Here is a 13,163-nt window from a genome sequence, read left to right as displayed (position 1 = left end):
CTTGATCTCACAACTGGTTGAACGTCAGGGTCAGAATTGGTTCGTTTCGGTGCCCTTCTGGTCTCCGTTTTGGCGATTTCTCTGCAGTGCGCAAACTTACACAACAAGTTGTTTCTTCTAGAAGATAAGCTTTCGATTGTCCAAATGCGTCTATTTGCGCTTTCAAAAATCTTCTAAAAGGTCTTTAAAAATCAAATTAAGTTAAAGTCCTCCTCAAAATGTCGGGCGCAACTTCTCTATGGTAATTAGGGATAGAGTAGGTCAGTTTGCCGTTCTGCAGGTCCCGTCTGTTCGCATACACTCACATCCGGTCCTGCAGTTTGAAGAGTCCGAGTTTCTTCCTGTTGATTGTTACCCTTCTAGGATGTCGTCTTCCTGTCTCACAATACAAGAACTCATGGGCACTCCATGAAACTGCAGAGCGGTCGGGTTAGAACGGATAAAAGGAAGTACTTCTTCACCCAAAGAGTGATTAACACATGGAATTCACTGCCACAGGAAGTGGTGGCGGCTACAAGCATGGACGGCTTCAAAAGGGAATTAGATAAGCATATGGAGCAGAGGTCCATCAGTGGCTATTAGCCACAAGGTATAGATAGGGGCTCTGGGGCAAGTGATGCTCTGTCTTCTTGGTGCTTGGGGGGGTCAACAGTGGGAGGGCTTCAAAACGGGTTTTCGCATTGCTTCTTTTCACTCACTGTTGTTGCCCATCTTCAAGAGGTCGGCTGATGGAGAATTTAAACCGGTACACCGGCCCCTGATCCAACATTCTTATGTTCTTATGTAAATCTGGTATTTTGCTTGAGATATAGCCTGTAGATATATCTCCAACCAATACATGTCTCATACAGAAGGGCAGCCTAACACAGTAGTATTCCTGAAGTTGTGCATGCATCAAACGGAATGCTTTACATTCAGTTCAATGTATCCCCCCAATCACCTTTCTAAATTATTCCTACCCTGTCTCCTAGCTTCCTCTGCACAGACAGGTAGAAAAAACAGGTTGCTTACCTGTAACTGATGATCTTCGAGTGGTCATCTGTGCAGTACCACACATGGGTTGAGTGCCTGCGCACGACCTCAACCGGAGAACATTCCAGTGCTTGCCTCAGGAGTCTTTTGGCTCTCTTCCCGCCCTGGGGAGCAGGCACGTACTACGCATGCCTGGAGCGGGGGAAAGAGCCGCCTCCCACTCAGTTCCTTCGACCACTACCGGTAAGTCCCATGAAGCCAAAGAAAGGTGAACAGGAGATGCCAGCAGTGGGGAAGGTTGGGTGGGATTGTGGTACTGCACAGATAACCACTTGAAGATCATTAGTTACAGGTAAGCAACCTGTTTATCTTCGTCGTGATCTCTGTGCAGTCCCACACATGGGTGATTACCAGAGCTGAACCAGTTGGAGGAGGGAGCTGGCAGCTGAAAAAGGCACAAAGAATACTGGTTAAGACACAGCATCATCAGTGAGAAAAAATACCCACGGGTCCTACCTGGGGACGCAGCAGGGTCAAGCGAAGAGAGATCGCAGCACTGACTGGTCGAATGCAGCATCCTGTCAAGCTCAGACGTCGAGTGCATAGTGGGTCACGAAGGTTGATGCTGAGGATCACGTAGCAGCCGCACAGACGTCCTCCAACGAAACACCAGCCAGGAAAGCAGTGGATGTCAATATCGCCCATGTAGAATGGGCAGTGACACAGGTAGGGACAGGTTAACGTGCAAGCTCATAGCAAAGGACTATGGTGGAAGTCACCCATTTAGACAAGCGTTGAGAGGAAATTGGCTCCCCGACATGAGGGGGGCCATAGGCAAGGAACAGCCAAGAATATTTACGTATAGGCTGAGTCCTATGTAAATAAAAACAGAGTGCTCTGAGCACATCGAGGCAGTGGAGGGCTCTCTGAGGTGCATCAGTCGGATTCAGAAAGAAGGATCTGGTCTAAGGACAACCTTCTCCTTATGAAAAATTGTATAGGGGGGATCAGCCCGAAAGGCAGCTAGTTCCCCTACTCTGCGTGCCGTCGTAATCGCTATAAGGAAGGCCGTCTTCCAGGAGAGCAACCTGAGATCGACCGTAGCCATGGGCTCGAATGGCTTGGACATAAGTTGAGTGAGAACAAGTGACAGACTCCACGAAGGCACCAAGGGCTTCCTAAGGGGACAGAGCCAGAGGAGACCTTTAAGGAACGACCTTATAAGATGGTGGGAAAAGACTGTGGATCCCTGTATCAAGGGATGGTAGGTGGAGATGGCCGCTAAATGGACCTTTAAAGACGAGTATGCAAGGCCATTATTTTTTAAGGAGACGACGTAGGAAAAAATCTCACGGGGAGACGACTGGACGGGATCAAAGGAGTGATCAGAGGCATACAACTGGAACCTCTTCCACTTCAAATGGTAAGTGGTACGGGTAGAGGGTTTTCTGGCATTCAGGAGGACATCAGACACTTCAGGCGGGAAGTCTAGTGCAGGATCTTCCAGGATGTTAATTGGAAGAAACCCAGATCGGGGTGGAGGATCCTTCCTCGAGCCCAAGAGAGGAGATCAGGGGTGACAGGCAGCAGCTGGAATGTCCAGTTGGAGAGATGAAGGAGCTGCGGAAACCAGACTTGGTGCGGCCACCATGGAGTGACAAGGATGCATGACGTGGCATCGGCCACAATTTTCTGAATGACCCGGGAGATCAAGGGGAACAGAGGGAAGAAGTAGAATAGGGTTCCCTTCCACGTGTGGAGAAAGGCATCTCCCAGCGACTGAGCAGATGGAGGACTGCAGCTGAAAAAGAGGTGACACTGGGCATTGTCTGCAGTTGCAAAGCTGTCGACGACAGGGCGACCGAACTTGAGAAAGACAGGTTTCAGGTATCGAAGGTGGATGCACCATTCGTTGTCCGATGAGCGGGAGTGGCTCAATTGATCGGCATTGATGTTTTGAATGCCTGGAATGTGTATTGCGGAAAGCGTGATGGAATGGCGGATGCACCAGTGCCGGAGATCGATGGCTGACTGGCAAAGACGAAGGGAGGCAGTCCCACCCTGCTTGTTCATATAGTAAATGGTGGTGGTGTTGTCAGAGGCAATCCGAACGACTCGGCCTCGAAGCACCGGGAGGAAAGAGCAGAGAGCGAGATTAACCGCACACAGCTCCAGGACATTGATATGAAGGGTGGCCTCGCAACAAAAGCAGGTCCCCTGCACCGAAAGGATTCCACACTGGGCTCCCCAACCCCATAGGGATGCGTCGGTGGAGATCGACACTTGCAGAGGAGGATGCCGAAAGGACATGCCGGAGAACAGGTGCTGAGGATGAGACCACCAGGCGAGGGAGTCGATGACAAAGGGTGGGATTGACAGGATTTTGTGCCACGGAGTGCGGAGAGGGTCGAAGGCACGTAAAAGCCACAGTTGGAGGGGACACATCCTCAACCTGGCATGACGGACGACGAAGACAGTAGATGCCCCAGGAGCCTCATGACGGACCGAGCGGACTGCCAGGGAGAGGTCTGGAACTGCGAGACCAAGGCGAGTATGTCGGAGGCCCTTGAGTTTGGGAGAAACACGGTCTCGAGGTTAGTAACTGAAGGACCTGGACAGGTCGGAGAGACGACTTGGGTAGGTTTACACAAAGCCCGAGCACATGAAAGAGAGACAGGATCGCTTGGACATCTAGGAGGAGCTGGTCTTGGGTGGCGGAGACAAGAACCCAGTCATCGATATAGGGATACAGGGCAATGTGGAGGTCTGCAGCCACCACAGCCATCAGCTTGGTAAAAACTCTCGGGGCAGTGCAGAGTCCAAACGGAAGAACTCGGCATTGGTAGTGTGCGTTGCCAACAGCGAAACACAGGAACTTTTGATGCTGGGGATGGATAGTAACATGAAAATACGCGTCCAGGAGATCGACAAATGCGAGCCATGCAGCCTTGGGGATCAGTGGAAGAATACATTGTAGGGTGACCATTCGGAACTTGTGGCATCGAATCTATCAATTCAGATCTTGAAGATCCATAATGGCCCTGAAGCCACCATCCCTCTTTGGTACAAGGAAATACTTGGAGTCGAAGCCTAGGATTTGTTGCGCCTCTGGGACAACTTCGATGGCGTCCTTGGCCAGGTGCTGAGATGGCGAAAGGGAGGGGAGGGTGCGGGGGGGGGGGGGGTTGATGACAAAATGAGGTAGGTCGGGAGGCGAAACTAACTCTATGGTGTACCCAACCCGTAGGATGGTGAGGACCCAGGAATCGGTGGAAATTTCTTCCCACATTGGCAGAAAAGGGAAGAGTCGGGTCCGGACAAGAGGGGTGTACGATGGAGGAGACAGCAGGCGATCGAGGTGGTCAAATGGACTGCTTGAACCCTGGACCTGAAGCGTAGAGGCCATCCTGGTTACAAGTTCCAAATATGCTTTCAGGCCCTCAGTGGGGGAAATAGAATCCAAGCCCTGAGGCTCATTGTTGATGTGCGGAACATCGAGTTCTAGGTCTCCTGAATCCAAGTTGTCGGAGATCGACATGGGAGAGGATGATCTCAGCGGTTGAGTGAGATCAGCCGACATAGGGTCATCAACAGGGGGATGAAGCCCAGGTTCTAAGGGAGAACTCTTTGGGGCATCCCTAAGTCTCAAGAGCTCAGGAAGGTGGTGAGGAACCCCAGAGCGGGTCGAAGTCACAGACCTAGAACGTCTGGCGTGATCTGAAACGCATCAATGCTCAGTATGTTCAAAGAGATGAAACCAATCATAGTGGTGCCGCTGAGAAGAAGGAGACTTCGGATAGTAATAAGGATAATAGTCAGGCCGATCTCGTTCATCAGGAGACCAGTATTGGTCATCAGAAGGCGATCCCGAGGGGGAAGGCGATGGATGACGAATGAGAAGCTTTCAATCATATCAAGAATGGCGGCCGACAGAATGCTCCCTGGCCTCCAAATTGTGGATCGGGGTACAGGAGTGTGGAGATGAAGATCGAGAGTCCCGGTTATATGACAAGTCGGGAGGCGATCTCATAGACTGACCCAGCGGAATAAGGCCAGATGCTGAAGAGAGCGTAGGCGGTGGTGTTGGAGGTCACAAAGTGGACTTGTTAGGTACAACAGCCACAGCAGGAGTTGATGTCGTTAAGCCGGTAATGACGACCGGGTCGACAGCCAAAGTCGAAGGCGAGGTCGAGGGCTTGACTTTCGATTTCGATGGAGCCTTATCATCAGGCCGTTTAGGTTTTAGCTTTGGTGCCTTCGGAGCCCCATCCGATCTTTGAGAAACGGCCGAAGCCATGGTAGGGCGCAGAGCTGCCTCTAAAAGCACAGGCCAAACTCGAGCCTCTCTATTATGAGCTTGCTTAGTAAAACTAGCGCAATGGACGCAGCTATCGACTCTATGGGATTCCCCCAGACAAAAAAGGCAAAAACTGTGACCATCGTTGGAAGGAATTTTAGCTGGGCAACGATGATACACTTTAAAAAACTTAGTTTTGCCCATACACTCTCCACCCCACCCACCAAATAGGGGAGGGGAGGGAGAACAAAAGTGAAGAAAGAAAGGTTTAGTCTTCTTTATTAATATAAGTAGTGAGGAAAGAAGAGTGAAAAGAAACAAAGACCGAAGAAGGAAGACGAAGAAATATACTTAGCTGAGGCAAATACGGAGAGCAATAGAAACGAGGTGTGAACACGCAGGAGGTCGAAGAAGAACTGAGTGGGAGGCGGCTCTCTCCCCCGCTCCAGGCATGCGCAGTACGTGCCTGCTCCCCAGGGTGGGAAGAGAGCCCGCCAAAAGCTTTCTGAGACAAAGCTCTAGAAGTTTCTCCGGTCGAGGTCATGCGCAGGCGCCCAACCCATGTGTGGGACTGCACAGAGACCACGACGAAGATCACTAGTGCTGGGACAGTATTGAAAGAAACAGCATAGTTGATACCCGTGGTTGATATCAGCTGTAATCAGACTATACACAGGTAGAAATGCTCTGCAAAATACTGCTGATAGCTAAAAGTATTTCATTCCAGGAGAATTAAGCCCCTAAATGCCATGTAAAAATTCCATTCCTTATACAATAGGAGGTACTTCAAGCCATCAATCTGACATTCAAAATGTTCATGTAAGTTCAAATAAACAGAAGTCTTTATTATATGGTTGCACTGTGATGTGATATGAAGAATACACACTAAATGTACATTGAACAAACTGTATAAGAGCGGCATGTTCTAAAAAGTGCATACTATCAATGTATGTGCTGACAGAGGAGCACATCTTAGTGATGGAGCACATGCATTAATATGTGTAGAAGTCCAAAGCTCTGTACTAGGCAGCTCCTGTTAAAGAACAGCTGCTCAAAACTGAGGCACAAGTTACTAGAGAAAAAAGACATGCACAAGCATCTTTGTATTCAGGTTTCCCAAAATAGGGACTGCAAAGATGACGAAGATACTGGATTTATACTCCAACCTTCATTATTCGAAGGAGTCTCAGAGTGGCTTACAATCTCCTTTCCCTTCCCCTCCCCGCAACAGACGCCTTGTGAGGTAGGTGGGGCTGAGGGAACTCTTTCAAGAACCACTCATGAGAGAACAGCTGTGAAAGAACTTGTAACTGACCCAAGGAGGAGTGGGGAATCAAACTCAGTTCTCCCAGATTAGAGTCCATGCTCTTAACCACTACACTAAACTGGTGTATAGACGAAAGAGATAAAAGACTGAAAGAGATGAAGACTGGACCAACAAGTTCCTCACTGCTGTAGTCCCAGTTCCCTCAAAGCTATAGATGGAATTGTTCAAGGGGAAACGACTAAAAGTGGGGATGTAGGATCCAGGTGGATCTATTGTACGCATCTTTTATGCTGGAGACTATGCTAAAGCTTTTGACTGTGTGGATCACAACAAATTATGGCAGGTCCTTAGTACCAGACCACCTCACATGTCTCTTGAGAAACCTGTATAAGGGCCAAGAAGCGACAGTTAGAACTGGATATGGAACAACTGATTGATTTAGCATAGGAAAAGTACGACAAGGATGTATATTGTTCCCTTGCTTATTTAATTTATATGCAGAGTACATCATGCGAAATGCCAGCCTGGATGATTCAGAAGCCGGAATTAAGATTGCTGGGGAAAAGATCAACAACCTCAGATATGTAGACGATATCACTCTAATGGCAGAAAGTGAAGAGGACCTAAAGAGGCTCTCGCTAATGGTGAAAAATGAGAGTGCAAAAGTTGGCTTGAAACTCAATATCAAAAAAACTAAGATCATGGTATCCGGCCCCATCACTCCTTGGCAAATAGAAGGAGAAGTCGTGGAAGCAGTGAAAGACTTCACGTTCCTGGGATCCAAGATCACTGCAAACTGTGATTGCAGCCATGAAATTAAAAGACACCTGTTCCTTGGAAGGAAAGTGATGACAAACCTTGACAGCATAATAAAAAGTAGAGACATCACCCGTATGGTCAAAGCAATGGTATTCCCAGTAGTACTGTATGGCTGTGAGAGTTGGAGTATAAGGAAGGCCGAGCGCCGAAGAATAGATTCTTTTGATTTATGGTGCTGGAGAAGACTCTTGAGAGTCCCCTGGACTGCAAGGAGATCAAATCAGTCAATCCTAAAAGAAATCAACCCTGACTGTTCCCTGGAAGGCCAGATACTGAAGCTGAAGCTCAAATACTTTGGCCACCAAATGAGAAGGGAGCACTCACTGGAGAAGACCCTGATGCTGGGAAAGACTGAAGGTCAAAGAAGACGGGGATGGCAAAGGATGAGATGGTTAGACAGTGTTATTGATGCAACGAACATGAAATTAAGTAAACTCCGGAGCACAACAGAAGACAGGAGAGCCTGGGGTGATGTGGTCCATGGGGTCATAAAGAGTCGGACTTGACTATGCGACTGAACAACAACAACAACAACAAATGAGCATAGCACATCTGGATACATATCCATATCAACTATGCATATGGATGACAGTTGCTGGACTGGAGTGTTTGTGTTCTCTACATATAAATTTAACACAGCATACTGTATTTAAAGAACACGCAAGAAGCAAGATTATCTGTACACTATACATTCCTACTCCTTTATAGCTGTGCCAAAAATTTCACATCTCATAATGTTTGAGGTTCAAATAGTGGCAGAACAAAATAACATCATTTATGGGGGAAAACAGCTTGAAAGTTAAGGACATGTTCCTTAGAAAACAACATAATCCCTGTAAATGAAGGGAATCATCTTGATTTCACAGCCAGAATAATACAGGATTAAACTCAGTGCTAATATTTGGAAACTTTTTTTGGCATGACATGACATTTCTGCAAACCACATTTCAAAATACAAGGGGTCAAATATTCATGACAAGGGATTTAACTAACAGTTCAAAAACAGGTTTCAGTTAGTATTTCTGACCAGCGAGAAGCTCTGTCAGGCAATAAAATGCAAAATGAAGGTTCTGCTACACCAGTGGTCCCCAGTGTGCACAACCAATCCACAACAGGGCACATTATTAAACAGAGCTTGTGCCTGAAATGTTGAAGAGTCACTATTAGTTACTACTAGTACTACTAAGAATTACTACTATTACTTTACTTTGCCTCCTGCAACAGTTATTTTGTGATGGTGCCCTCTGCCCTGTATCATAATTCCAAAGGTGTCCACAAGCTCAAAAAGTTTAGGCACCCCTGGTCTAAACCAAGAACCTGCTGAGTAATCTTCAAAAGAGAAAATGCTATAACCCCAACAAGAAGGGGAGAGATTCTTCGCAAGACCAAACTGTCAGAGCGTAAATGTGTTCAATAAAAGGGATATTCAGTGTGCATTGCTTGAGACTGTATTAGGTAAAGGTAAAGGGTTCCCTTGCTTGAAAGCCAGTCGACTCCGACTCTAGGTGGCGGTGCTCATCTCCGTTTCCAAGCCGAAGAGCCAGTGCTGTACAAAGACTTTTCTGTGGTCATGTGGCTGGCATGACTAAACGCCAAAGCGCATGGAACGCTGTTACCTTCCCACCAAAGTGGTACCTGTTTATCTACTTGCAATTTCTTGCTTTCGAACAGCAAGGTTGGCAGGAGCTGGGTCCAGAGACAGGAGCTCACTCTGTCACGTGGCACTTGGGTCTCAAACTACAGACCTTCCAGTCTGCAGCTCAGCATCTTAACCTCTGAGCCACCGCGGTCCTGAGACTGTATTACCTAAGATGAAATTTCTCATGTGCAAATCACTTCTATGTAGCATGTTCAGTAAATCCTGCAAGTTTGGGGTTACGTTACGAACAGTAGTTCACAAATTCACTTGCCAAACCACTTGTGGCAACAATAAATCTAATTCTAGCTAATTCCCAAACTAGTGAGATGGTGGTCGAGTTGCTTCTTCCCTGTTCCTGTTCAGCAGACAGGAAAACAAGGACTTATGCAGCTAAATTTTATTCTTATTGGGCTGGGGTTTGACAGCCACAATGTGCACAGACACAACACATTTGGTAGTGATCATGTCCATCTCGTGGGACATGATTCTTGTATATTTCCTGTATTTCATTTCATTGTTTCTGAGGAAGTGCGTGTGCACACAAAAGCTCATACCTTGAATAAAACTTTGTTGTTCTTAAAGGCGCCACTGGACTCAAACTTTGTTCAACTGCTTCAGACCAACACAGCTACCCACTTGCATCTAACTTCCTATATCTGTTCAGGTGGCTTCAGCAGCTCTGTCTCTACTGATGGCACAAATACGTACCATGAGTAGAAAACAGAAGTTTAATATAATTGGGATGAAACAGAGAACAGAAATATTGGTAATGAAGATGAGAATGGGATAGAATGGGTGGGGTAGTGGTGGCTGCATATAATGGTTATCAAACAAGCTTAGACACTTTTTGTGGATCACTGCTGATGAACATGGCATGACATGGGAGATGTGTCAGCAAGCTGCCACCAAGTGTAATCTTCGATGGTAGGCATATGAACATTCATCACATGGTGAATTACTTGTCGGACTCATGCATTTTCCAACACAGAAAATGCTATCACACATAACATTTGTGTTGCCATGAGAATCTGTCCATTCTGCCTGTCTGGTCTTCCCAGAGGACTAGTAAATTGCTCTTAAAGTTGTAGGGAGCTTGAAACCCTACACAAGTAAAAATAGAGCCTGTAGCCTCATAACTGTTTCATCACTGAGTATGTTTACTTTGAGAATCATGAGCCAGCCTTTATTTCATATTTTGGCCATGAGTGGTACAGCACTAAAGGAATTAAGATGTGTGCCGGGTGGGGGTGGGGGCTTTTTATCTTATCATCAGCATGTCCTGGGCACTGATTCTCATCCCAGAAATGCTGTAACGTAATCTCAATTATGTGGACCTCTTGTTAAACATTTCTCCTAATATAGCTAAAAAACAGGTTCTGTGTATAATTCAGTGATGGATATAGCTTCCAAAAGTTACTGCAAATTGGCATAAATGTTAATATTTAAGACATAATGCCATGGATATTTTAATTTCTTGCTGTGATAGATCTGCAACGCTTCTAACAGCACTGTGTACTCAAACGGGTTTGAATACACACTTTTGGGCAGAAAAAAGGAAGCACTGAATGTATTGTGGACACCCACAAATTGTACTTACACAAATTCTTCAAATATTTTTAGGCTGCTCTCTATAATGCAATCTACATGGTACATTTAGCGACAAACAACAAAGCTTCTAAGGCAACATTTTCAAAGCAAAGCACCTCTTACACATGCAAAAAAGTGTGCACACATAGCAATGTTTGCACAATGAAAAACGATGTTCACAAACAGCTGCATACAACTGTTTTGGTACATTGCCTCTACTACTGCATTTTGGATTAGTGGAGTATAAATTTTCTGTTTACAGTTTAGGAATCCATTTTTTTAAATGTAATTGTCAATGATCTTCTTGCCAATTGCTAATTAATTTCAGGCATTTAAATTTTGTGATATCCTCCAGAACAGAGAATTTTGTTTAAAGAAACCTGCCCAGTGACGACTTCTTTTTTGTTTTTTTACCAATACAAAACCTGCCATCAGAAACAGATAGCAGCTTTGTGAGGTACAATACATACTGAACACACACACAAAAAAGGGGAACAAAGTTAGCAACCATATTTACATACCCAAAACATCTGGAAAGGGAGGGCATTAATGAAGCAAAGAATGGAAAAACCCAAGACAATCAGGTTCTTGTCCAAAGCATACAGAATGAGATAAGGTTACAACAAGAGCAGCTAGAAATGTAACATATATGGGAACAAACAAGAAAAAAAGTTGGGGTTCTTGAGACTGACAAAGAAATGAAGCAAAAGCCATAGTTTTGATTCAGCAACTTATACAGATGCCATGTACACATACAGACACATGTGTGGCTATTGAATCTTAATCATTTGTTCTGATTAAAGAATCTTTTCTTGAAGAAATACACATTCAAAAACTTTTCAAGAACTTTTCACTGTTTGAAGACCAATAAAGGTTTATTCAAGGTATGCGCTTTCATATGCATACACACTTCTTCAAATATTCTTCAAATACTCTTCAAGTATTATTCAAATACCTTGAATAAGCTTCTGTTGGTCTTAAAGGTGCCACTGGAGTCTAAATTTGTTCTACTGCTTCAGACCAACACGGCTGACCACCTGGAACTATTTTCAGTCTTTGGTATATTTGATCCAAGATATTACACCTATGGAATGGGGTTCCTAGTCTATTCAGCACCAAGGGCTGCCATCGATAGATCATGAACAGAGTAACAATAGCTGGCCTACATTAATATAATTGGCATATTTCACAAACCTAGGATGTACTTGTACAGCATATTATATCCAGAAATGTTTATCTGAACAGTATCCTTGATAATGGGTATCATGAAGTGAACTGTTCTTTTTTAAGTCTAAGAATTTCCATTTTACTTGGGTGAAAAATGACTTCATTTTTTGTTTAGGTAAACTGCAATTTTTAGAAGGTGTCTTTTTGTGTGTATAACATGTAAGATGAAATATTAAAGCCAAATCTAAGCTTACTTCAGGTATACCCAAGGCCTTGAGCAGGCCCAGTGGAAGATAAACCACTGATTAATGACAAGCAAGAGAAACAGCAATTGTCTGCCCTATTTGAAAGGCAGAGTTCAGAATGCCAAAGACCTAATAAAATGATCACAATAGAACAAAAATGAACAAAGCTTTTCGTAACAAAGACTGGCAATAATGGCAGATTTATACAGTGTTCTGCTTATTTATGCACATAAACAGCTATAGTGTTTTTGGAGTAAAATTGGCTGCAGTGCAGACGCCAAAGTGATGTCTACCAGATTCATATCTACACCTTTTTGTTGTTGTTGTTGCATGAATGTAAGAGAGAGACTTAATTTCATTCATATCTACACCTTTTTGTTGTTGTTGTTGCATGAATGTAAGAGAGAGACTTAATTTCATTCAGCTCCTCTGAGTAGTTAATTGCCAAGTTTTAAAATTTGGGGAGTTTAAAAACTAGCTGCAAGTGTGGGAAGGCCTGATGGAGAGTTAACAAAGCTATATCAACAATGTACTAAAACTTACTTTTCCGCTTAATTTATTTTCTGAATAAATTCATTTTAACCATGATAACATATTTCAATCTCTCAAACAAGAATTTACCATAGTCTGAGTTGCAAGAATTGTAATGTAATCATTATATTTGATAGCGTTCTTTGTGTTCCTGGTTTAATTACACGTGCTTACTATGACTCCTTTAATCAAAACCAGATTGAAATAATGTGAAATACATGTATCAAAATTATTTTTCCAGTTTATGCTGGATGATCAAAGCATTGCTAAGAACAAATAAAAGGCATGTCAACAAGGAAGCATAATGTATTTAGCATTAATCAGGGTGCTCTCATATTGAGTTCAAAGAAAAGACTGTCCAGAGTTGCTGCCAATTCTGCCAAATGGTGTTTGGTAAAAAATAATACACACAAACAAACTTACAGGTATATAAATATGAAAGCAAATCTATGTTTAATAAAACTAGTTCAAGCGCATTCTCAAACTTCACAAGATAATCAAGCTCTTCTAATCTATTCTTAAAAAAGCATTTTCTCCTTTCTATAGGAATACAAGGTTTCTCAGATGCACATCAAAAGAAAGTCAAATATTTATATCAGATTACTATTGTGACAACTTTTATAATACTAGATACATTTT

At 44.2% G+C, this 13,163-nt stretch overlaps 1 protein-coding gene across 1 annotated transcript in view; it reads right to left on the bottom strand.

Annotated features, from left to right (window-relative positions):
* The window catches only part of CACNB2 (calcium channel, voltage-dependent, beta 2 subunit), a 225,464-nt gene that overhangs the window by 7,946 nt on the left and 204,355 nt on the right, over window positions 1–13,163 (bottom strand). The gene's annotated exons all lie outside the window — the stretch shown is intronic.

This window comes from Gekko japonicus, unplaced genomic scaffold, assembly GCF_001447785.1.
Source record: "Gekko japonicus isolate JY-2015 unplaced genomic scaffold, Gekko_japonicus_V1.1 scaffold780, whole genome shotgun sequence".
Lineage (NCBI taxonomy): Eukaryota > Metazoa > Chordata > Lepidosauria > Squamata > Gekkonidae > Gekko > Gekko japonicus.
This window is presented reverse-complemented; position numbering and strand designations above follow the sequence as displayed.